Raw genomic sequence first — 23,752 nt, forward strand, 5'->3', positions numbered from 1 at the left:
TGGGACATAAGCTAGACGCCACGTGGCTGATAATTACCACTTTTCTTAGCAAATCTGCTCCCTCACTCCCAGTGGCTCCCGTGACACTGAAGACAGGAGCGGAGCCCCTCAGAGGATGAGTGTGAGGAGAGGAGGCCTGAGGGGTGCCCCTCCCCACACTCCTCCAGGGGCTTCCATTCGCAGAGAAGCCTCACCCAACTTCACACTGGGAGCTCTGGAAGCCCCCCCGAAAGGTGGAGTTCAGAGCACAGGACACAGTCCTTCTGCAGAAGACCACCTGTGACAGCTTTGCAATCACAGCCAGGATCACTATCACGTTCTCACCACTTGGCAATTTAGCAATTACTGAATTTGTGTCAAGAAAACACGCGTTCCATAAAAGAATCTTAAAATATGTTGACTCAATACCTCGGGTGATTGTTTTCGACACCCGCCCACTTTGACAATAGACATTACAGTGGTGTTCTAAATATTCTAAGGGATCCACTGAGGCTCAGGAATTGCAGCCCTTTCTTTATGGTGAGAATGTGTAATTAGTAAATTGAATAGATTTCAACACTATTTTGGGAAACTGTTGAAGGGGCAATTGCAATGCTGCGGTGCTTGGGTCTCATTTTGTGTGTGTGTGTGTGTGTGTGTGTGTGTGTGTGTGTGTGTGTGTGTTAATTACATACTCAACAGCAGCTGCTGAGGCAAGATGAGCCAGTGTTTTTCTTCCTTCTCCTCCCAGGAGACACGGACTAGCTGTCACAAAGATGCGGCAGAAGTTTGTGAGTGTCCATTTGGAGTTTTCCCAGGCCAGGCCCTGGGGTCACTGCACAGCCAGCAGCCGCCTCACTCTTGCCTCCTTTCTGCTCAGGCAGAGCTAAGCTCTAGGGAACTCACTGTGAGCGTTCCCACTGGGGATTCCCTGGGACTGTCTGGGTCAGGTCCCATCCCTGATCCTCTGCTGCAAGGGACTGTGATGACTGTGGTCTGGGGAGGAGGCTGAGGGCAGGGAGGGGCGTGGGCCGGGTATCCCTCAGGCCCATCACCACCCACGGCCACTGGCCGGCTCAGCTCGTGCCTGGCAGAGGATGGTAGGGCAAAGGCTGGGTGACCCTGCGTGGAGCCTTTTAGGATCCGTGGGAGCTCCTCCACCTCGTTTGTAAATGATGAGCCAAACAAGACCCTGGAAAGCAAGATCTGCCTAAACCTCAGGGAGAGCCCAGGCATCCACCCAGCAACAGCTCCAGGCAGGCCGTGCCCAGGGCTGAGTATGGCCACATCATCGCTCGTCCCCCGAGGGACATGAGAGCCCTCCCGGCCTGAGCTGGCGAAGCTGAGACGGGGCCTTTCCCATGGGCTCTGCTGTGCACCGGCTGCTCACTTTGCTTTAGCAAGACCGAGCCAGACATCCCTTGCCTGGAGCAGGAGCAGCACCTGTCACCCAAACGTGGGTCAAGGGGTTTCCTCTCTTGCTCTGTTCAGCCCCGACCCAGCCCCAGAGCCCTGTTTCTTAAGCAGTTGTAATAGGACTAAACTAAAGCAACTCACGACATGGTGGCGGCTCTCAAGCTCTGCTGTCCATCTGAACCTGGAGGGCCTTGCTCAACACACGTCTTTGGCCCCACTCCAGAATTCGTGATCCAGGTGAAGCTTGAGACTGGCATTTCTCACAAGCCCTGCGATGCCGCTGGTGTGGGGACCACACTTTGAGAACTTTGGACTTGATTGCTGATGACATTCAAAGCTTCAATTACAAGAACAAACTGAAGCTGTCTGCAGGATGCAGAGTGCCTCTGGCCGACGGTGCCTCCAACCCCCCAAGAAGGCTGCCGGCCCCTCCCGCACCAGCCACTGTGCCCTGGTTCAAAGGCCACAGCCAGAGATGCCGGCCTCTTGTGGGTTCCGTCACCAACCAGCACTGATGGAACATGGCGATGCTGAGTTTGGTGCTGCCAGAACAAGCCGCATTAAAACAGTGGAGTCCACTCTCCAGAAACTGCAGGGCTCAGTCCACCAGGAGGGTGCCGCTGAAGCCTCGCCATCCCCCCTGGAGGCACTGTCCCCTGCCTGGGCCTGCGCGTGGGCTGTGCTGGGACCCTCCACATGCACCCACCCTCCCCAGAAACCCTGCAGGACAGGGCCTGGGATGGGCAGGAGCCCGGTCACATCCCCCCTGCCACCTCAATGCCTGGGACCCCCTCAGTAGGCACCTGGGCCCTGCACCCTGGTAGCAGGTGGACGGCAGCATCCTGTGCCTGTTTCTGTCTTCAGTGAATGTTTAAAAAGCTACTGGAACCACATCCACGGGTGCACCCAGCAGGACCAGGGCAAGGGGTCCCAGCCCCGAGTCAGTGTCACCCCCACTCTCATTGAGAATGCCCAGTCCCCCGGGGCCAAGAGCAGACGCAGCCTGACAGAGTTGGCGGCAGATTTAGGCAAAGTCTGACACCTGGGAAGGCTCTTCCTTGACGGGGCCTGGCAGAGAGTGTGTGAGAGTGTCAGTGTGGAGTGAGGGTGTGTGTGTGTGAGAGTGAGTGGAACAGTGAGGGTGTGTGTGTTAGTGTGAGTGTATGTGGGAGTGAGTGTGTGTGTGTAAGAGTGTGGAAGTGTGTGTAAGAGTGAGGGTGTGTGTTAGTGTGAGTGTATGTGGGTGTGAGGGTGAGTGTGTGTGAGTAGGAGAGGGTGTGCATGTTCGTGTGAGTGTATGTGGGAGTGAAGGTGTGAGTGCGTGTGAGTGTGCGGAAGAGTGTGGAAGAGTGTAAGAGTGAGGGTGTGTGTTAGTGTGAGTGTATGTGGGAGTGAGGGTGTGTGAGTGTGAGAGTGTGAGTGGAACAGTGAGGGTGTGCATGTGTTAGTGTGCGTGTATGTAGGGGAGTGTGAGAGACAGTGAGGGTGAGTGAGAGTGGAAGAGTGAGGGTTTATGAGTGTGTGTGTGTGAGGTGTGAGTGTATGTGAGGGTGTGAGTGTGTGTGTGTGAGGGTGTGTGTGAGGTGTGTGTGTGTGTGAGGGTGTGTGTATATGCGTGTGTGAGGTGTGAGTGCATGTGTGTGTGAGGGTGTGTGTGTGTGTGAGGTGTGAGTGTATGTGAGGGTGTGTGTGTGTGAGGGTGTGTGTGTGAGGGTGTGTGTGAGGGTGTGTGTGAGTGTGTGAGGGTGTGAGTGTGTGTGAGGGTGTGAGTGTGTGTGTGTGAGGTGTGAGTGTGAGGGTGTGTGTGTATGTGTGTGAGGGTGTGAGTGTGTGTATGTGTGTGAGGTTTGTGAGTGTATGCGTGTGTGAGGTGTGATGTGTATGTGTGTGAGGGTGTGAGTGTGTGTATGTGTGTGAGGTTTGTGAGTGTATGCGTGTGTGAGGTGTGAGTGTGTATGTGTGTGAGGGTGTGTGTGTGAGTGTATGTGTGTGTGAGGGTGTGTGTGTGTGAGGTGTGTGAGGGTGTGTGTATGTGTGTGAGGGTGTGAGTGTGTGTGTGTGAGGGTGTGAGTGTGTGTGTGAGGTGTGAGTGTGAGTGTATGTGTGTGTGAGGTGTGTGAGTGTATGCGTGTGAGGTGTGAGTGTATGTGAGGGTGTGTGTGTGAGGGTGTGAGTGTGTGAGGTGTGAGTGTGTGTGAGTGTGTGAGGGTGTGTGCATATGCGTGTGTGAGGTGTGAGTGCATGTGTGTGTGAGGGTGTGAGTGTGTGTGAGGGTGTGAGTGTGTGTGAGGTGTGTGTGTGAGGGTGTGTGTATGTGTGTGTGAGGGTGTGTGTGTGAGTGTATGTGTGTGTGAGGGTGTGAGTGTATGTGTGTGTGAGGTGTGAGTGTGCATGCGTGTACACATGTGTGAGTGAGGAGCCCAGGATCCCGGCTGCTTGGGCCTCCCTGGCCTCCTACAGCTCCCGAGGGGAAAGGGCTCCTGCCTGTGCCCTTTCTCACCTTCTCATCCCAATCTTTAAGGACAGAGTGGGGACAGCTCCCAAACCCAAGGCCTCGGGAACGGGGAGAAGGTGGCCCCAGCTGCCAATTGGAGCAGCCTCTCTGTCCCTGGCACCTGGGAGCAGCTTCCAAGGGGCCCGAGTGGTGGAGGAAGCAGCCTCTCCAGCTCCTTCTTTAGTCCATGGACACCCTCACAATAGCCCTTTGAATATTAACTCCTTTGTGCCCCCGGTAGCATCTCATCTTCCTGAAAATGGTACCAAAATATTTGATCAGGTACCACGGCCAAATCCAGAGCAGGAAGACAGCCATTTTTCTCTGTGAGCGGCAGATGCAGACAGCCGAGAAGACACTTGAAAGGCTTCTGCTGCCTCATCCGCGGGCCTTCCCCCCGTGAAGGCACCGCCTGTCCCGCCCCATGGGAAAGGTCACATTCCACGGGCCCCTCCCATGTCCCCTGCAACATGGGAATCAATCTCGTGTCCCCAAGTATCTGGAGGTGGTCTATCCCAGGCAGCCCCAGTCGAGGATCTCAGGGCCGGCCCACCTGGGCTCAGCCCCCAGTGCTGCGTGGGCCCCCATGTCCCTGTCGCTGCTGAATTTGAACAGTAGCCACTAGAAGGCTGCTGGGGAGGGGAAGGGCACAGCGAGCCAACTAACTGAACTGTGTGTCTGAAAGGGCCTGCTACGCGGTAGGCGGGAGGCGTTGGTGCTGTGTTCCCACCAGCAAGGCACTGAGGAAAGTCACCTCCTTCCTCCCAGCGCACCTCCCAGATACTCAGAAGCAGAAAGACCCCGAGATGGCCGGCGTGTCCTTTCCAGGAGGACACCAGGTCCTCATGCACTGTCTGCCTAGCCACCCTCACCACAGACATCACAATTCAAACCCTCCCTCTCTGCACTCTGAGTCGAGGAAACCTCTCTTCGAAGTCCTGAGCCTCTCTCTTAAACAAACCTCGAAAACAGTCCCCACTGAGGGCACTCGGAGTGCAGGGAGAAAGAGGCAAGAGTGAACCACCCTGCCCCTGGCCATGCTGCCCTGAAACACTCACGGAGCCACCCAGAGGGAGGTTCCTTGATTCCCATAGGTCAGGTGACCTCACACACCCCCTAGGCAGCCTCACCTACGGTTGCCAGAAATTTAGCAAAACAGCCAAACATGAACAGAAAACATTCAGCAGGATGGCCAGTTGTTAAAGTTTGAATTTCAGATAAAGAAGAGTTCATGTTCAGTATACGTATTGCCATGCCGTATCTGGGACATGTTTATCCTACCTGAAATTCAGATGCAACTGGACATCTGTATTTTACCCAGCCATCCTCCTACCACAGGCCCTCCTACCTGTGGGTAGTTTCTGGGAAGGGCAGGCCCTTTGGCCCCCTTGTGCCACCCACATCCTCCGTCCATCTGTCCCGGACAGGAAGTGGTAACCTGCTCCCACCTCAGCCTGTTTTCTCTTCTATCAAAGTTCTAATTTTCCCCAACACTTCGTTTACTTTCCATCACCCCCTCTGCTAGGTGTGGGAAAGCCCTCACTTTGTAATGTAATTCCATTTTACACCACAACAGTGAATGACCAAGGCCCAGGGCTGGCTTTGTGGCTGGTTGCATTTAATAAGGACCTGAAAAGTCTCCCAAGGGCTCTTCAGGATAAAGAGAAGAGGAGAGAGGTGGATGGATACGAGCAGGTGACGCAGGCGGACGGAGGGCCCTGCGGGGGGAGAAGGGGCAGCCTGGCCCGGGTTTGCCAGAGAGGAGAGTGTCGGCTGTGCTGGAGCCTGGGTCCTGAACGCAGCCGCAGGACCCAGCCAGGCCTCTCGGACAGCCTGGGCTCGTGCCATGGGCACTGCTGGATGCAGGCCCCGCGGGCCCTGGGGCATGTCCCCTGTGAGGCACCGGGGAGCAGACTGGGTCAGAGAGTGCAGAGGAATCACATTTGTCATCCGCCAACTTTCCTTAACTCGAAGGCCATTAGAGCATTCTCGTTTTCTCCTTAATGCAAGGAGGCAATGTGTGACCTTAGATCTGTGGAAAAAATGAAAAAAACAAGGTGGAGGTGGCACCATTTTTAAAATGAGCTTCCTGCTCGTTGTGGCCGTGGAGTGCTCCCCGTGCCTCGGAGTCTCAGGCCGCATTCCGGGGCCAAGCAGGGTCCTGGGCCCAGGACGGAGGTGCCGGCAAGAGTGGGCCTGGGTGAACGGGCACGAGAGGAAGTGGCGAGTCCAAACAGAGCCCAGGGCTGGCCTCGGCTCCAGCCTCCCCTGCCACACTGCACCTGTCGGTGCCCGGTGGGTGCTGAGTGCCACACGGTGCATTCCGCCCACCATTGACGCAACTGTCAGTCACACAGCCGAGAGGTGGGCACTTTACAGAAGAGGAAGCGGAGACTCACAGAAGAGAAACACCAAGCCCAACACCGAGCAGTTTGTGGGTGGCAGGGTCTGGATGGAAGCAGGGTCCACCTGACCCCACGTCCACACCCCGAGCCCACATCCCACATCCCAGATTCCAAACCCACCGGCAGTCCACACTAGATCGGCTCTGTGGGAGGCTGCGTTTGCTGATGAAATGGCCGCCAGCTACTGTGCGCAGAAGAATCTGTTCCCTACAGAATCTGTGTAGATGACTTGGTTTCTGTCACATGGATGTGCCACTGTGAGCTTCATAAATAAGAACAGCAAGCCAGGCCAGGCGCAGTGGCTCACGCCTGTCATCCCAACACTTTGTGAGGCCGAGGCAGGTGGATCACCTGAGGCCAGAAGTTCGAGACCAGCCTGGCCAACATGGTGAAACCTCATTGCTACTAAAAATACAAAAAATTTGCCGAGTGTGGTGGTGCTGCCCGTAGTCCCAGCTACGTAGGAGGCTGGGAAAAGATAATCATTTGAACCTGGGAGACGGATGTTGCAATGAGCTGAGATTGCGCCGCTGCACTGCAGCCTGGGTGACAGAGCAAGACTCCGTCTTGGGGGGAAAGAAACCCAGCAAGTCAGGGTGCACAACAGACCCTCCTGGGAATGGCCTGAATTGCTCCTTGTGGATGGCCAGGCACATCCCCTCAGTCCAGCCAAAGCACAGAGCCCTTCCTGCGCTCTGTCCCCTGCCCATATCTGCCCCTGCTTTCCAGACTCCACCCACTCAGTGAATGGACTCCCATTAGGGCACCGCATGTCTGCTCTCTGGGAGCGCCCTCTCCAGCTCCACGTTGGGGGCACATTTCCTCCTGGAGTCCCTGTGAGTCACGTCCCAACCACAGCCTCCTCGGCACCCTTGGTACCTCCCCACCCGCCCTACCAGGCCATCCCACCCATCATGCCCACCTGCAGGCATGTTCTGGATGGGCTGTCTTGTGCTTTGTTGTTTTTACTTGTTTGTTTTGTTTGGTTTGGTTGTTTGTTTTGTTGTTTTGTTGTTGTTGTTTGTTGTTTGCTTGGTTTTTTTTTTACAGAGTCTTGCTCTGTTGCCCAGGCTGGAGTGCAGTGGTGCAATCTCGGCTCACTGCAACCTCCGCCTCCCGGGTTCAAGTGATTCTCCTGCCTCAGCCTCCCAAGTAGCTGGGACTACAGGCATCCCCCCACCTCCGACCACCACACCTGGCTAATTTTTGTATTTTTAATAGAGACAGGGTTTCACCATGTTGGCCAGGCGGTTTGTTTTGTTCTAATTCAAGCCAACACTTAGAATTTTAACAATTTGGCACAGAAGCCTGGATTTCTGCTGCCTTCTCCACAGGACGACCTCTGACAGTTAGGATGGTTAGCATGCTCTCTGGGCTTCTCTGTGATCTACACACAACTTCCCTGCCTCTCCCTGCCTGCTGGGCCTGCTGCTCTGATCTGGGCCCCTGGGACCTTCCTACAAGTCAGGAGCTGGCACTGACGTCCGGGGCTCCAAAGCAGCACACCTGCTCACACGGAGCTCACCTTTCCAGCACGGCTCACTCGCCTCAGCTGCAGGCCTGGCCCTCTTAGCTGCAGGGCACGTACAAGGCCCCAGGGTAGTGCGAGAGGAACTTTGGAGCAAAGCAGCTTCATGACCCTGTGTCCTGCCTGAGTAAATGCCTTTCAGCCTCTTTATCACCAGTGTCTCCTGGCTCCAGGGCCCTGCCTGGATACCCTTGGGCACCTCAAGCCCTCAGAGGCTGGTGTTGCCCAGTCTTCCCACAGAGGGGCCTGCCTAGTTCCAGCAGCTGCCCACCGGGTCTCCAGACCCTCCACACCCAGCAGCTGCTGACAGCTCCACCTAAACTGGGGCCAGCCCAGTACCATGGAGATGGGACGTGTTTGCAGAGATGGCGTCCAAAGGATTTGCAGAGCTACTGGGAGGTGGGAAGAACAAGAAGTATCCCAAATGGTAGCAGTCCCAGCCTGGCTGCTGGGGCCAAGGACCCAAAGGGGATAGGGGCAAGAGGAGCCCCTATCCCTTAGGAGGAGCCACTATTCTGCAGGAGGAGCCCGTATCCCACAGGAGGAGCCCCTATCCCACAGGAGGAGCCCCTATCCCACGGGAGGAGCCCCTATCCCACGGGAGGAGTCCCTATCCCACGGAAGGAGCCCCTATCCCACGGGAGGAGTCCCTATCCCACGGGAGGAGCCCGTATCCCACGGGAGGAGCCCGTATCCCACGGGAGGGGCCCCTATCCCACGGGAGGGGCCCCTATCCCACGGGAGGAGCCCCTATCCCACGGGAGGAGTCCCTATCCCACGGGAGGAGTCCCTATCCCACGGGAGGAGCCCCTATCCCACGGGAGGAGTCCGTATCCCACGGGAGGAGTCCGTATCCCACGGGAGGAGCCCGTATCCCACGGGAGGAGCCCCTATCCCACGGGAGGAGTCCCTATCCCACGGGAGGAGTCCGTATCCCACGGGAGGAGCCCGTATCCCACGGGAGGAGTCCCTATCCCACAGGAGGAGTCCCTATCCCACAGGAGGAGCCCCTATCCCACAGGAGGAGTCCGTATCCCACGGGAGGAGCCCGTATCCCACGGGAGGAGTCCCTATCCCACGGGAGGAGTCCGTATCCCACGGGAGGAGCCCCTATCCCACGGGAGGAGTCCGTATCCCACGGGAGGAGCCCGTATCCCACGGGAGGAGCCCCTATCCCACGGGAGGAGCCCCTATCCCACGGGAGGAGCCCCTATCCCACGGGAGGAGTCCATATCCCACAGGAGGAGCCCCTATCCCACAGGAGGAGCCCCTATCCCACAGGAGGAGCCCCTATCCCACGGGAGGAGCCCGTATCCCACAGGAGGAGTCGCTATCCCACAGGAGGAGTCGCTATCCCACAGGAGGAGTCCCTATCCCACAGGAGTCCCTATCCCACAGGAGGAGTCGCTATCCCACAGGAGGAGTCCCTATCCCACAGGAGGAGCCCCTATCCCACAGGAGGAGCCCCTATCCCACGGGAGGAGCCCCTATCCCACAGGAGGAGTCGCTATCCCACAGGAGGAGTCCCTATCCCACAGGAGTCCCTATCCCACAGGAGGAGTCGCTATCCCACAGGAGGAGTCCCTATCCCACAGGAGGAGTCCCTATCCCACAGGAGGAGCCCCTATCCCACAGGAGGAGCCCCTATCCCACGGGAGGAGCCCCTATCCCACGGGAGGAGCCCCTATCCCACGGGAGGAGCCCGTATCCCACAGGAGGAGTCGCTATCCCACAGGAGGAGTCGCTATCCCACAGGAGGAGTTGCTATCCCACAGGAGTCCCTATCCCACAGGAGGAGTCCCTATCCCACAGGAGGAGTCGCTATCCCACAGGAGGAGTCCCTATCCCACAGGAGGAGCCCCTATCCCACAGGAGGAGTTCCTATCCCACAGGAGGAGCCCGTATCCCACAGGAGGAGTCCCTATCCCACAGGAGGAGTCCCTATCCCACAGGAGGAGTCCCTATCCCATGGGAGGAGCCCCTATCCCACAGGAGGAGCCCGTATCCCACAGGAGGAGCCCCTATCCCACGGGAGGAGCCCCTATCCCACAGGAGGAGTCCCTATCCCACAGGAGGAGCCCCTATCCTGGGTGGCCGGGGACACAAGAGTGATGAGTGGGAATGCCCACACTGGGGTGGGGTGGGTCGGGGTGGCCGGGGACACAAGGTTGTGAAGGGGACAGAGTGATCAGTGGGAATGCCCACACTGGGGGTCAGGGTGGTCGGGGACACAAGAGAGGATGTGAGTCAGACCCGAAAGTGAAAGTCCTGCTGGCTCAGCCGCATGCTGGACCTCACAGTAAGCAAGTGCTGCCACAGGAGTCTTTATGTACAAGAGTGACAATATCAGAGTTTTCTTGCAGGATGACCATCTCCGCGGTGCCTGGTGGAGCAAATGAGGTGACAGTTGAAGGTGGTGGGGACTCTGTGAACAGCAAATGCAGGAAAGGGAAGCCAAGAAACACTTCATTTAAACCTTGAAATAGGAGTTGCCAGAGGCGTTAGCCCAGGTCCCTCAGCAGGAAACAGGACTTGGGGTGTCTAACCCCCAACCCTGTGCCCCAGGGTTATGGGGTCTATGAGCTCTGCAAGGGTTCCCCAAAAATACATAAGAACTGGAGCAAAGATTCTTTTCTCCAAAATATGAAAGTAAAAAATCCGATTGATATTTGAATGCTTACAACAAAATTTCCCATCTATGAGCACAATGCATATGAGCACAGTGCACCTCAACCCTCACATACTTCCTATCAATTCTACTTCGTGTGGGCTACTGAGGCAGTTTCACACGTTTGGTGGGATTTGCATGGAGCCTCCAGATGTCGGAGGTCTTGAAGCCTGAGACGCAGAGAGAGAAAAAGGAGAAAGGGAGTGAGAGAGAAGCAGTGAGTGACCACAGAGGAGCGCTGAGACTTCCTCCTCCTAATACCCCACTTTTTCCAACTCCAAACGTGTGAAACTGCCTCAGTAGCCCACACGAAGTAGAACTGATAGGAAGTATGTGAGGGTTGAGGTGCACTGTGCTCATATGCATTGTGCTCATAGATGGGAAATTTTGTTGTAAGCATTCAAATATCAATCGGATTTTTTACTTTCATATTTTGGAGAAAAGAATCTTTGCTCCAGTTCTTATGTATTTTTGTCACCGACCTTCACAGATCATGCTCCTTTAACACAACCAACAGTCTTATGAAACAAAGCTTCTGAGAAATCACAGTACAATTCCACAGATCTGGCCCGAAGACCTGGAAAGAACCTGAAGAATCATGCTTTGAAGGTCCAAGAAGGGAAAGGAGAAGAACGCCACCCAGGAACGCAGGGGAACAGGTGCACTTGGATAAAAAGCCACACACCACGCTGCACCGCAGGGAATGCAGAAAGGACAGCCACACTCAGGTCCATGACCTCACTGCCCAGGACGAGCATGAGAAAGAGGCAGCTCAGGACGGAGACATGGGAAGGGTGGGAGATGCCGGCAGGCAGAGAAGTGAGAGCCAAGTCCCGTCCTGGGGAGCAGACACACGTCGGGTGGCAGAGGCTGAAGGAGGGCTTGGAAAAGAGGCTGTAGAGGTGCCAGGCCCAGAGTGAGTAGCAAGGGCCATGGGAGCCAAGCGGTGCTTGGGGCTGGGGCCCAGGAACGGAGCTGGGGGTGCCCGGCCCAGCCTCCCACTCCTCGCTGTTCCCCAGGTGCAGAGCAGGGTGGAGGTGGACCTGAGTCTGGGAGCTGAAGGAAGTGGGAAGGGGCTGAGGCTCCTGGAGAGGAAGAAAGTGTCCTCTGAGAGACGCTGGCACACATCCTCCAGAAAGTCCCAGGCTGGCTTGGGCCGGCTGCTCGGTGACACAGGCTCCTGGGTCCTGGGACCAGCCCTGACCACTGCTGGCACTGCAAAGCTGGTCACCCGACGGCTGCCCTGTGGAGAGGACCAGGCAGACAAAATGGAAACCACCATCCAGCAGGTGGTCCGGCCACAGCCCCAGTCACCGAGACTCCTGAAGACGGTCAAGGCCAGGAGCCCAGGCCAGCCCCCACCTTCCACCTCCCTGCAGCTGGTTGTGGCCACAAGATAAGTCCACCAATGAGCATCAGCACTGGTGTTTGTAGGACTTCGGGTGGCTTTTTAAAAGTAGGCTGTATGTATCATACAAACCAGGAAGTCCTACAAAGAGAGGGGGTAACAGGCACAGACCAGCAGCACCAGGATGTGCAGACACCACAGAGCACCCTTTAGCTCTTCCTCCTCCCTCCGTCCCCCCCTCACCTTACATGTTATTATCAAAGCATTTACATAATGCCCCTCAACCCAGCAGTCACTCTGAAATGAGATTCTCAGCAGTGAGAGGTCCTGGGAGTGGAAGCCCTGGAGTCAAAGCAGGAAGGGAAATGGAGCTTGGATCCCTAAGGGACCTGCATTCCTGCCTTGGGGCTGCTTGGGCTGGGATCTGGGCCTACCACATAGGAGCTGCTCAAGAGCTAGCCATTCAACTCCCACCTACCTTCATAGTCTCTGAAATGGGGGGGGCCACGTGCCCATCGTGAGGAGCAGGTGCCAGCTCCCTTTATGGAGAGACTGGATGTCTGCTGGGCTGGAGCTGCTCATGTAGGTGTTGACAGAACACTGCCCAGACCAAGGCTCTGAGGAGGACAGAAGTGGGAGAAAACTGAGGCAGAAGCCAGCGAGGGGGCAGTGATGGGGAGGGGGCTGGTGCTGTGCCATAACCTTCACTGGCCCTGGTGGGCAGGCTCAGAGCTCGCCGGGCACCCCTCACACCCAGGGGGTCCACCTGGAGCATCGGGCATGTTTGGAACGGTGACCTCCACATCGGGCGTGTTTGGAACGGTGACCTCCACATCGGGCGTGTTTGGAACGGAGGCCTCCACTCAGCGAACATTGCAAAGCACCTAGCCACGCACACGCTCTGGTGTGGGGATGGTGAGATCATCTGGGTGCATAAAGTGGTGATGGCCACACAGACGTTAGCTGTAACATTCACCAACAACTCATCTCCAAAGGAGCCGGGGAACAAGGCCTGCCTGGGGCAGTCAGGGGAGGTGCTCAGCAGGCAGGGGCGGGAGGGGCAGAAGCGGTGCCTGAGCTGGACCTGGAGGGACTGGTGAGAAGTGGAAGAGTGGAGGGAAGAAGCGGCTGCGGAGGCTGCGGAGGCTGCGGAGGCTGTGGAGGCTGGGCCTGGGTCTGGGGAGGCTGTGGAGGCTGGGCCTGGGTCTGGGGAGGCTGTGGAGGCTGGGCCTGGGTCTGGGTCTGGGGAGGCTGCGGAGGCTGGGCCTGGGTCTGGGGAGGCTGCGGAGGCTGGGCCTGGGTCTGGGGAGGCTGCGGAGGCTGGGCCTGGGTCTGGGGAGGCTGGGCCTGGGTCTGGGGAGGCTGCGGAGGCTGGGCCTGGGTCTGGGGAGGCTGGGCCTGGGTCTGGGGAGGCTGCGGAGGCTGGGCCTGGGTCTGGGGAGGCTGGGCCTGGGTCTGGGGAGGCTGCGGAGGCTGGGACTGGGTCTGGGGAGGCTGCGGAGGCTGGGCCTGGGTCTGGGGAGGCTGCGGAGGCTGGGCCTGGGTCTGGGGAGGCTGGGCCTGGGTCTGGGGAGGCTGCGGAGGCTGGGCCTGGGTCTGGGGAGGCTTGTCGGGACCAGGGGAGGGCGACACCCAGTCGGTAAGGAGGGGCATTGGCTGCATGCTGGCCCCCGTGCTGAGATTGTCTGGTTGAAGGGGAAGCCCAGCTCAGTGGCCTTGGCCAGAGCAATGTGGCTTCGAGGACAACCACAGGTGTCTTCCTGGATCAGCACCTGCCTGCCCCGGCCCAGCCTGGGAGAAGGACTCAGGTGTTCTTCTTGAAGAGGGTCTAGCTCTAGGGACAACTGGGAGGAGGGGGCTGGCACAGGTACCAATCACTCTGCCCCCTGCACCCAGATTTTTATAGAAATGGAAGCAAGTTACAAATCAGCATGGGGTGGGCTTTGCAGGAAATATAGTTACAGTGGAGGGGGCAGTCAGGGGTGCAAGGAGAGGAGGCTTCTGGGGACCTCAGCCAGGCTCATGAGACCCTCCATGGTAGACTGTGGGAAAACTTATCAGGGCAGGAGGAGAAAAGGGGCCCCTTTTCAATGGTGAGTATTTTTCAGCCTGCAAGAGGCAAGCAGCCTTTTTCCAATCGTTTTGCTTAGAGACCCAAATTCTTTGTCACCCAAGCCAAAGCAGCCTGCCTGTCTTTCTGAACCCCTCACAGGGTAGCCCTGGATGTCCTGTGAGCAGCACCGGGTTCACACAGTTCACCCGCACCCCAGATGCCGGAGCCTGATCCTATAGCCATGTGCAGTTCCCATGCCCTCTCCCCTCCGTGCAGCCGACTGGGGCAGCCGGCAGGTTCTCAAGCCTCCCACTTGAGCAAGGGGGCACCGTGCTGCTCTGCACCCGCCGTCTGACTCGCCTCAGCCCCAGATCCCTGAGAAGTGTGGTTCTGCCAAGAGGCAGCAGGCTGGATTGAAGGACTTTTTTGGATTCCTTCCCTCACAAATCCCCACCAGTGTACTCATGGGAGCCCATGAATGGTTAGAAAACAAAGCTGTAAGAGAGAGAGGTTCCCACATAAAACAAGAGTGTTAAAGTGTGAAACAGGAGGTTCGGCCCTCACCCCTCCTCTCTCTGGGAGAGGTAGGGGGTTTCCCCGCCCACGCCCTGAGAGACCATCAACACCGTGCAGGCCGGTCTGTGCTTCACAGGGCTGGCTCCTGCCTTCCTCCTTTGTGAACTCAGGGATTCATGGAGCTGAGCCGTCAACACCTGGCTGAGAAGTAGGGCCTCTCCACCTTCCTCCCCCGCTGCTCACAAATGGCCCTGAGGAGTGTCGGAGATCAAAGGGGCCGGCGCCCTGGCCTTCTGCTGCTCAGCCGCATAACTGCCCTCAGAGGACGGGAATTCACACCTGCTGGTGGTGCAGGGGGCCCGAGGTGTGGAGGACTGTGTTGGCTGCGGCATCATCTGCAAAGGTGAGTGAGCTTGAACTTTCAAAAGGTGGCCCCAAGCCACCATAGGGGTAACAAGACAAAAGGTGTCTCCCTTCCTACATTACAGAAGGCGTTTGTGGAATTCACATCCCACTGGGTCCTTTTTTCACAGTTCCTTGGCTTAAGGCCTCTGATCCTGCTTTCCACAAGCTGACTGGGTGTCACCAAGGCCCCAGAAGGGCCCGGAGCTCCCCCTTCTCTCACCCACTCCCCCATTACGTGCTCCCAGCACAGCTCTGCAGCCAGAGGGTGAGGCTGCAAGCGAGATTCTGAGGCTGACTGATAGGCCTTCACCAGGAGGAGCCATCTTGAAGGAGAAAGAGGGAGATGGGGGCGCTGTTGTGAATGGGTGGGTACGTCAAGATGTGAGAAACTGAAGCTAGTAGCTGGAGTGGATCCACAGGGATTTCTATAGGCAGCCGAGTTTCCTGAACTGGACGCTGTTGTGAATGGGTGGGTACGTCAAGATGTGAGAAACTGAAGCCAGTAGCTGCAGTGGATCCACAGGGATTTCTATAGGCAGCCGAGTTTCCTGAACTGGACGCTGTTGTGAATGGGTGGGTACGTCAAGATGTGAGAAACTGAAGCCAGTAGCTGCAGTGGATCCACAGGGATTTCTATAGGCAGCCGAGTTTCCTGAACTGGACGCTGTTGTGAATGGGTGGGTACGTCAAGATGTGAGAAACTGAAGCTAGTAGCTGGAGTGGATCCACAGGGATTTCTATAGGCAGCCGAGTTTCCTGAACTGGACGCTGTTGTGAATGGGTGGGTACGTCAAGATGTGAGAAACTGAAGCTAGTAGCTGGAGTGGATCCACAGGGATTTCTATAGGCAGCCGAGTTTCCTGAACTGGACGCTGTTGTGAATGGGTGGGTACGTCAAGATGTGAGAAACTGAAGCTAGTAGCTGGAGTGGATCCACAGGGATTTCTATAGGCAGCCGAGTTTCCTGAACTGGACGCTGTTGTGAATGGGTGGGTACGTCAAGATGTGAGAAACTGAAGCCAGTAGCTGCAGTGGATCCACAGGGATTTCTATAGGCAGCCGAGTTTCCTGAACTGGACGCTGTTGTGAATGGGTGGGTACGTCAAGATGTGAGAAACTGAAGCCAGTAGCTGCAGTGGATCCACAGGGATTTCTATAGGCAGCCGAGTTTCCTGAACTGGACGCTGTTGTGAATGGGTGGGTACGTCAAGATGTGAGAAACTGAAGCTAGTAGCTGGAGTGGATCCACAGGGATTTCTATAGGCAGCCGAGTTTCCTGAACTGGACGCTGTTGTGAATGGGTGGGTACGTCAAGATGTGAGAAACTGAAGCTAGTAGCTGGAGTGGATCCACAGGGATTTCTATAGGCAGCCGAGTTTCCTGAACTGGACGCTGTTGTGAATGGGTGGGTACGTCAAGATGTGAGAAACTGAAGCTAGTAGCTGGAGTGGATCCACAGGGATTTCTATAGGCAGCCGAGTTTCCTGAACTGGACACTGTTGTGAATGGGTGGGTACGTCAAGATGTGAGAAACTGAAGCTAGTAGCTGGAGTGGATCCACAGGGATTTCTATAGGCAGCCGAGTTTCCTGAACTGGACGCTGTTGTGAATGGGTGGGTACGTCAAGATGTGAGAAACTGAAGCTAGTAGCTGGAGTGGATCCACAGGGATTTCTATAGGCAGCCGAGTTTCCTGAACTTTTCCCGTGAAACTGACTTTGCTTTAACGAGAGCAACTGCACTGGCCATTCCCACAGGTATCTCTAGCCCCTCGTCTACGTGAAATGAGTGCATTCACTCAGATAAATCTCTAAAATGGTGGCTGGAGGCTGTTATTAGGAGGCTCATAAAGATTTTATGCTTGTTATAATATTGCCTGTGACTTAGCCACTGTTGTAGAACAATATTTTGCCTGAAACTCTTCAAATGATGTTTTGGTAGCTGTTTCTGCTCATTTTGGTTAATGTTTTTGCAGCAATAAGTCTGAGCAGCTGGATCTTTTGTTCCTCACACAGCATATTCCAGGTGGGCTGCCTGAATCCTGCATCCTAAACCCTATAAAATACCATTTCAGGAACAACTGGATTTTTGTCTACAAGAAATTATCCCTATAATAGCTTGTATATGCCGTGAAGTAATGAGATGGTTGTTAATAGAAAAATATTTCCTAGAATAGACCATTTTTATTCAAACATCTGCCAACATGAAAACTATGTACATGGCATTGCAAGGGAGTCATAGCTTTCCTAACAGTTTTCCTACAGCCTGACTGACACCCACACCATTTACAGCCTGACTGATACACCATTTACAGCCTGACTGACTGATACCCACAACATTTACAGCCTGACTGATACCCACACCATTTACAGGCTGACTGACACCCACACCATTTACAGCCTGACTGACTGACACCCACACCATTTACAGGCTGACTGACTGACACCCACACCATTTATAGCCAGACTGATACCCACACCATTTACAGCCTGACTGACACCCACACCATTTACAGCCTGACTGACTGACACGCACACCATTTACAGCCTGACTGACTGATACCCACACCATTTACAGCCTGACTGACTGATACCCACACCATTTACAGCCTGACTGACACCCACACCATTTACAGCCTGACTGACTGATACCCACACCATTTACAGCCTGACTGACTGACACCCACACCATTTACAGCCTGACTGACTGACACCCACACCATTTACAGCCTGACTGACACCCACACCATTTACAGCCTGACTGACTGATACCCACACCATTTACAGCCTGACTGACTGATACCCACACCATTTACAGCCTGACTGACACCCACACCATTTACAGCCTGACTGACACCCACACCATTTACAGCCTGACTGACTGACACCCACACCATTTACAGGCTGACTGACTGACACCCACACCATTTACAGCCTGACTGACTGACACCCACACCATTTACAGCCTGACTGACACCCACACCATTTACAGCCTGACTGACTGACACCCACACCCTTTACAGCCTGACTGACTGATACCCACATCATTTACAGGCTGACTGACTGACACCCACACCATTTACAGCCTGACTGACTGACACCCACACCATTTACAGCCTGACTGACACCCACACCATTTACAGCCTGACTGATACCCACACCATTTACAGCCTGACTGACTGATACCCACACCATTTACAGCCTGACTGACACCCACACCATTTACAGCCTGACTGACTGACACGCACACCATTTACAGCCTGACTGACTGACACCCACACCCTTTACAGCCTGACTGACTGACATCCACATCATTTACAGGCTGACTGACTGACACCCACACCATTTACAGCCTGACTGACTGACACCCACACCATTTACAGCCTGACTGACTGACACCCACACCATTTACAGCCTGACTGACTGACACCCACACCCTTTACAGCCTGACTGACTGATACCCACATCATTTACAGCCTGACTGACTGACACCCACACCATTTACAGCCTGACTGACTGACACCCACACCATTTACAGCCAGACTGACACCCACACCATTTACAGCCTGACTGACACCCACACCATTTACAGCCTGACTGACTGACACCCACACCATTTACAGCCTGACTGACTGACACCCACACCATTTACAGCCTGACTGACACCCACACCATTTACAGCCTGACTGACACCCACACCATTTACAGCCTGACTGACTGACACCCACACCATTTACAGCCTGACTGACACCCACACCATTTACAGCCTGACTGACACCCACACCATTTACAGCCTGACTGACACCCACACCATTTACAGCCTGACTGACTGACACCCACACCATTTACAGCCTGACTGACTGACACCCACACCATTTACAGCCTGACTGACACCCACACCATTTACAGCCTGACTGACTGACACCCACACCATTTACAGGCTGACTGACTGACACCCACACCATTTACAGCCTGACTGACTGACACCCACACCATTTACAGGCTGACACCCACACCATTTACAGCCTGACTGACTGACACCCACACCATTTACAGCCTGACTGACTGACACCCACACCATTTACAGCCTGACTGACACCCACACCATTTACAGCCTGACTGACTGACACGCACACCATTTACAGCCTGACTGACTGACACCCACACCCTTTACAGCCTGACTGACTGACATCCACATCATTTACAGGCTGACTGACTGACACCCACACCATTTACAGCCTGACTGACTGACACCCGCACCATTTACAGGCTGACTGACTGACACCCACACCATTTACCCCTTCGTGTTGGCACATCGAAGAGCAGCATCTTAGTGGTCTGAGTCACAGTGACAAAACTTTCAAGTAGGTCCACCTTTTAGCTGTAGATGGAGCAGGTGCCCCCTCTAGAAGAATCTGCCTACATCCCATGCCAGAGCTGGGCCTTGCTCCACAGACAGCGAGGAGGAGAAAGTGCAGCCAGTTTCCAAAACAGGCATAATTTAGATGTGCCCAGGCTCTGATCCAGATGCACCCTGTGCTGAGACTGCAGAAGCTGCTGTCATCGACCCCTCAGCACCCTACTGTGAGCTTTGCTCCATAACCACTCCTGTGACAAACAAACGAATTAAATAGCGTGAAGGATGGCCACCCTGGACTCTGTCCACAGAGGTGCCGGCTGAGAGTGTGCTCTGACCGTGGCACACCAGTCCCTCTGGGCACTAAAATGAGACCCTGTTCATTTCGTGTCTCCCACCAAGCAGCTGTCAGGCGACAGTGGCTTTTGGTCCCCATGTCCTGTGAGACAGTTTCAAACAGGTGGTCTATACAGGTTTTAAAAATTCCCTATCCCATTACTGGTTCCCAGAGCTATCCAATTCCCCCTCCTTCTTCTGGGGAGAATGTTGTTATGAACAGAAACCCTGAATCAGAGGTTGCTTCTTCTTTCCTTTCTTCCACATTATTCCTCAGCCTCCTCAGAAGACCCACGACCAAACACAGGAGGAGTCTTCCCTTTGGGGCCGAGTTGCTTCAGAAAGGCTCAGAGTGGCTGACAAGCTTCTCTGGGTACAGATGGGTGCACAACCATCTCAGCAAATGCCAATGCTTTTCAGCAAATAAAGCCCAAGGGGTGACTGGCGATGGCTTTGGGGCTGCAGTATGTCTATGCTGGATGACTGTTTGGGGGACGCAGCCCTTCCCTCTATTCAAAGTGCTATGTAGCTTATATTTATTTAAATGAGTTAAAACGTATCTTCTTTGGGGACATTTTAACATAGACAAGACCATCAGACTCGGAGGAGAACCTGCAGACCATCTGGTCCAGTGTTCTAGCCAGGGGGCCACGGAATCTCCCGCGTGCTCTGAGACCACTGACGTGCTATGGCCTCAGGGGGCCCACGGAATCTCCCGCGTGCTCTGAGACCACTGACGTGCTATGGCCTCAGGGGGCCCACGGAATCTCCCGCGTGCTCTGAGACCACTGACGTGCTATGGCCTCAGGGGGCCCACGGAATCTCCCGCGTGCTCTGAGACCACTGACGTGCTATGGCCTCAGGGGGCCCATGGAATCTCCCGCGTGCTCTGAGACCACTGATGTGCTATGGCCTCAGGCATGGTTCTAGCTCGGTCAGCCTGGGGGCTCTGGTAATGTACACTCTAAAAAGGCATCAGGATTGATTCTAATCTGTGGCCATGTTGAGAACTGTTGTATAGATAAAAAAGCAGAAGCCAAGGTATTTGTTTAAACATGTTTTGTGACATATTTGGGGGATGTAACCCTTGGAAAATGGCAGTCACCCTGGGATTCCTGGACTGGTAGCTGTGGGAACTCCCACGTGCCAAAAGTGCAGCCCCAGACTCTCCAGGTAAAATCAAGGTTCTGCTGACTGTTCCCCAGGTAACACACAATGCACTTTGTTTCCTGACTGACTGTGGGTGTTAGTTCACTGCAATATAACAAGCACATATTAAGAATGTTTATGCCAGGCCCTCTGGGAAATACCATATTTATGTGCAGGTATGTACAAATCCTCGTGCCTGCGTTCAGGAAGGAGAGGGGAGAGGGGTCTCCCCAGGCAGGCAGCCAGAGGACAATGCGGCACAGGACGGTGCACCAGCTTCTGTGCTCTAAGCAGGGGATTCTCTCTCTCTCTGCACTGGAAGATAAGATAAACGCATTGCTTTTAAAATGAGTCACCCTCACGTCCTCTTCATGCCTCCATGGCGTAAGCACTTCTAACCAGCTGTGCTTTTCTCAAGCCAAGAACTGAGACGCAGTTTCAGGACCAGACTCTGCACTGGGGCCCAGAATGTCAGCTCCCACAGCCACTTAAGGAAACAGAAGTGTGTGCAACAATTTTACTCTGAAGGTAAATGAAATTCGTGACAAGCAGGGGCACATGGAAAGTTCTATGAGGATTAGTTCAATCCCACTGGAGAATCCAGAAAGATTTCATGGATGAGGGAGGATTTGTACTGGATTTTGTTTGAGAAAAAAGGCTGCCTAGCCAAGTTACGTAGAAGGTACTCGGTAAATGCTAAATGGAATATCAATAAACAAGTAAGTACTGAACCAGATCGTGGCTTTGATGTGTAAGCTCGAGATAGAGTCAACAGTACATGTGCATGAGTGTGCATGCCCGTGTGCACGTGTAAATGAGAGCATGATCTGAACACATGTGTGCTGGAGGGTGTGCACGTATGCGTGCATGTGTGTGTGCAGATGAGTGTGCCCGTGTACAAATATGTGTGCATTCCTGTGTATGTGCATGTTCTTCTGCACAGGTGACCTGCCCTCCCTCCTTTGTTGCTGCCCATAGTTCCAGGGAGTTTCTGCCTCAACCCCTCTCTCAGTATGGTAAGCGGAACCCTGCCTTCTTCTTGGTAACCCACTATGCCAGATTTAACTGTTTTATGATTAAATATCCTCCATGCAACATTAGGAAAGTCAGGAGTCCTAAATAAGCCACATGGTTTGGCACTTTAACATCTATGATCTCATATGCGCTTCACAGTAACCCTATGCAATGGAGATCAGTCAATTAACAATTGAGTTCAGCTGCCTGTCACTGAAAAGCTAAGGAACTGGATGAAACCAGATGTCAGGGTTTGCGTCATCTCACAGAACGTGAAGTCCAAAGGAAGGCATTTTGGAGCTGGTCACCAGGGAGCCAGCTGGGGTCCACCTTGTTTAGGGTCTAGATGGGTGGTGTGCTGGCACAACGTAGTGAAAAATAGTGCTGCTTTCATTTTACAGATGAAAAACTGAGGCTTCCAGAGGCCAAGTTATTTTGCCCCAAATCACACAGTGAAGAAGAGGTGGGTCTGGAATTCGAAGCCAGACTCTACACTCAAATCTGTTTGACCCAAAGTCTGTGCACTTTCACAGACCATAAGTAGACAAGCGTGTGTACTCACGTGGAGGAGGTGGGCTCAGAAGAATCGATAGCCACGGAGACCATGTTCATGCGTGGGCCAGGAGGAATTTGGAGAGGCTGGAGCCTTAGACTCATTTTTAGTCTCGCTGTTTGACTGGAAGAAGCTGTCCTATTCCTAATCTCTGCAAGCAGACTGTTCTGGTGTCCCCAAGATCACTCCCTTTGTTGTTTCAAGACAGGCAAGGGCTGGGTCTAGGGGTCCTGGAAGGTAGGGCTTTTCCAGTCTCCTGAGGTGTCACCAGCTACTGTCTGCTGAGGCTGCTCAGATATTTTCATTCTAATCCTTGATAGCAGGCATAGCTCTGCCATTTATAACCATCCCATCCACCTGACATAGGTTCTTGCCGGGGGCATTTGAGTTGGTGCCTCTTGGTCTGATCCAACAGCCCACTGCGATGCCCTGGCCAAGTGGCAGCTCTGAAATAGTCCCATTGATAGGAAGGGTCCAGGACCGTCTGTGATGCTGTGAAAAGCATAGTCTTTCTCCTCGTTTCCCAGCATTCCTGGAAATATATGAAATACAGGGCACTTTATCTTGCCACAAAGTTATTTTAAGAAGGAAAATCAATTTTATTTTATTTTATTTTGTTTTTTGAGATGGAGTCTTGCACTGTCACCCAGGCTGGAGTGCAGTGGCGTGATCTTGGCTCACCGCAACCTCCGCCTCCCGGGTTCAAGTGATTCTCCTGCCTCAGCCTCCTGAGTAGCTGAGATTACAGGTACCAACGACCACGCCTAGCTAATTGTTTTGTATTTTTAGTAGAGATGGGGTTTCTCTATGTTGGCCAGGCTGGTCTCGTACTCCTAACCTCGTGATCCACCCACCTTGGCCTCCCAAAGTCCTAGGATTACAGGCTTGAGCCATCACACCCGGCCAAAATCAATTTAAAAAATCCTACAAAACACACACTGTAAATGCTGAGATGTATGTGTATGTAGACCCTGAAGGTTGCACTGTGACCACATCTGCAAAGCTGCTCACCCCACCTGCCTGCCTCACCTACTTCCTGCAGGGCTGTGCCTGCTCCTCAATTCACATGTCCAGTTTTTCTGGGACTCTATTGAATGCCCTAATTCCCATCCTTTCCTAGAGCCCTGTCTTTCTAAGCTATATGCTCCTTCTTTTTCAGGCCTTGGAGAAGGATTAACAGATGTCACTGAAGTCACATCCCTCCTTCCCTCACTGACAGTTCCCTCGGTCGCTGACACTCAGTGCTGGGTGTCTCCTCCCACTGCCAGGAGGTACAAGCTGCCTGCAGGCTTCCACCAGAGGTGGCTGCTGACAGACAGATGCTCACACTGCCAAGGACAGAGATGCTGCTCCTCTGCCAGCTGCCCCATCTTGTCTCTCTGCCTGCCCAGGCTCTGGTGCTCACAGTTGAACTTGACAGGTTCTTTTCCAGGCTCCTCATAAGACTTTTTCCATCCAATATTCAGGCCCCTTTTCCTCCAGGAGCAACCACAGGACCCGGCCACGAGCTCAGCTCTGTTTCTGCACCTGGCA

General features: G+C 54.5%; 1 protein-coding gene across 3 annotated transcripts in view; it reads right to left on the reverse strand.

The window, feature by feature from the left end:
- LOC117980779 (uncharacterized) overlaps positions 1 to 23,752 on the reverse strand; it is a 92,411-nt gene that overhangs the window by 51,625 nt on the left and 17,034 nt on the right. Inside the window, exons 3-4 of one of the 3 annotated variants that reach the window (XR_010112556.1) lie at positions 22,229 to 22,751; positions 9,847 to 11,733 (exon numbers count right to left, since the gene is read on the reverse strand). The exons of 1 other annotated variant lie outside the window; for it this stretch is intronic. The gene's annotated coding sequence lies outside the window, so the exon portion shown is untranslated. Of the gene's footprint in view, positions 1 to 9,846; positions 11,734 to 22,228; positions 22,752 to 23,752 lie in introns of those variants that run through there. One more of the 3 variants, XM_063605564.1, reaches the window with a different exon arrangement.

This window comes from Pan paniscus, chromosome 5 (assembly GCF_029289425.2).
Source record: "Pan paniscus chromosome 5, NHGRI_mPanPan1-v2.0_pri, whole genome shotgun sequence".
Lineage (NCBI taxonomy): Eukaryota > Metazoa > Chordata > Mammalia > Primates > Hominidae > Pan > Pan paniscus.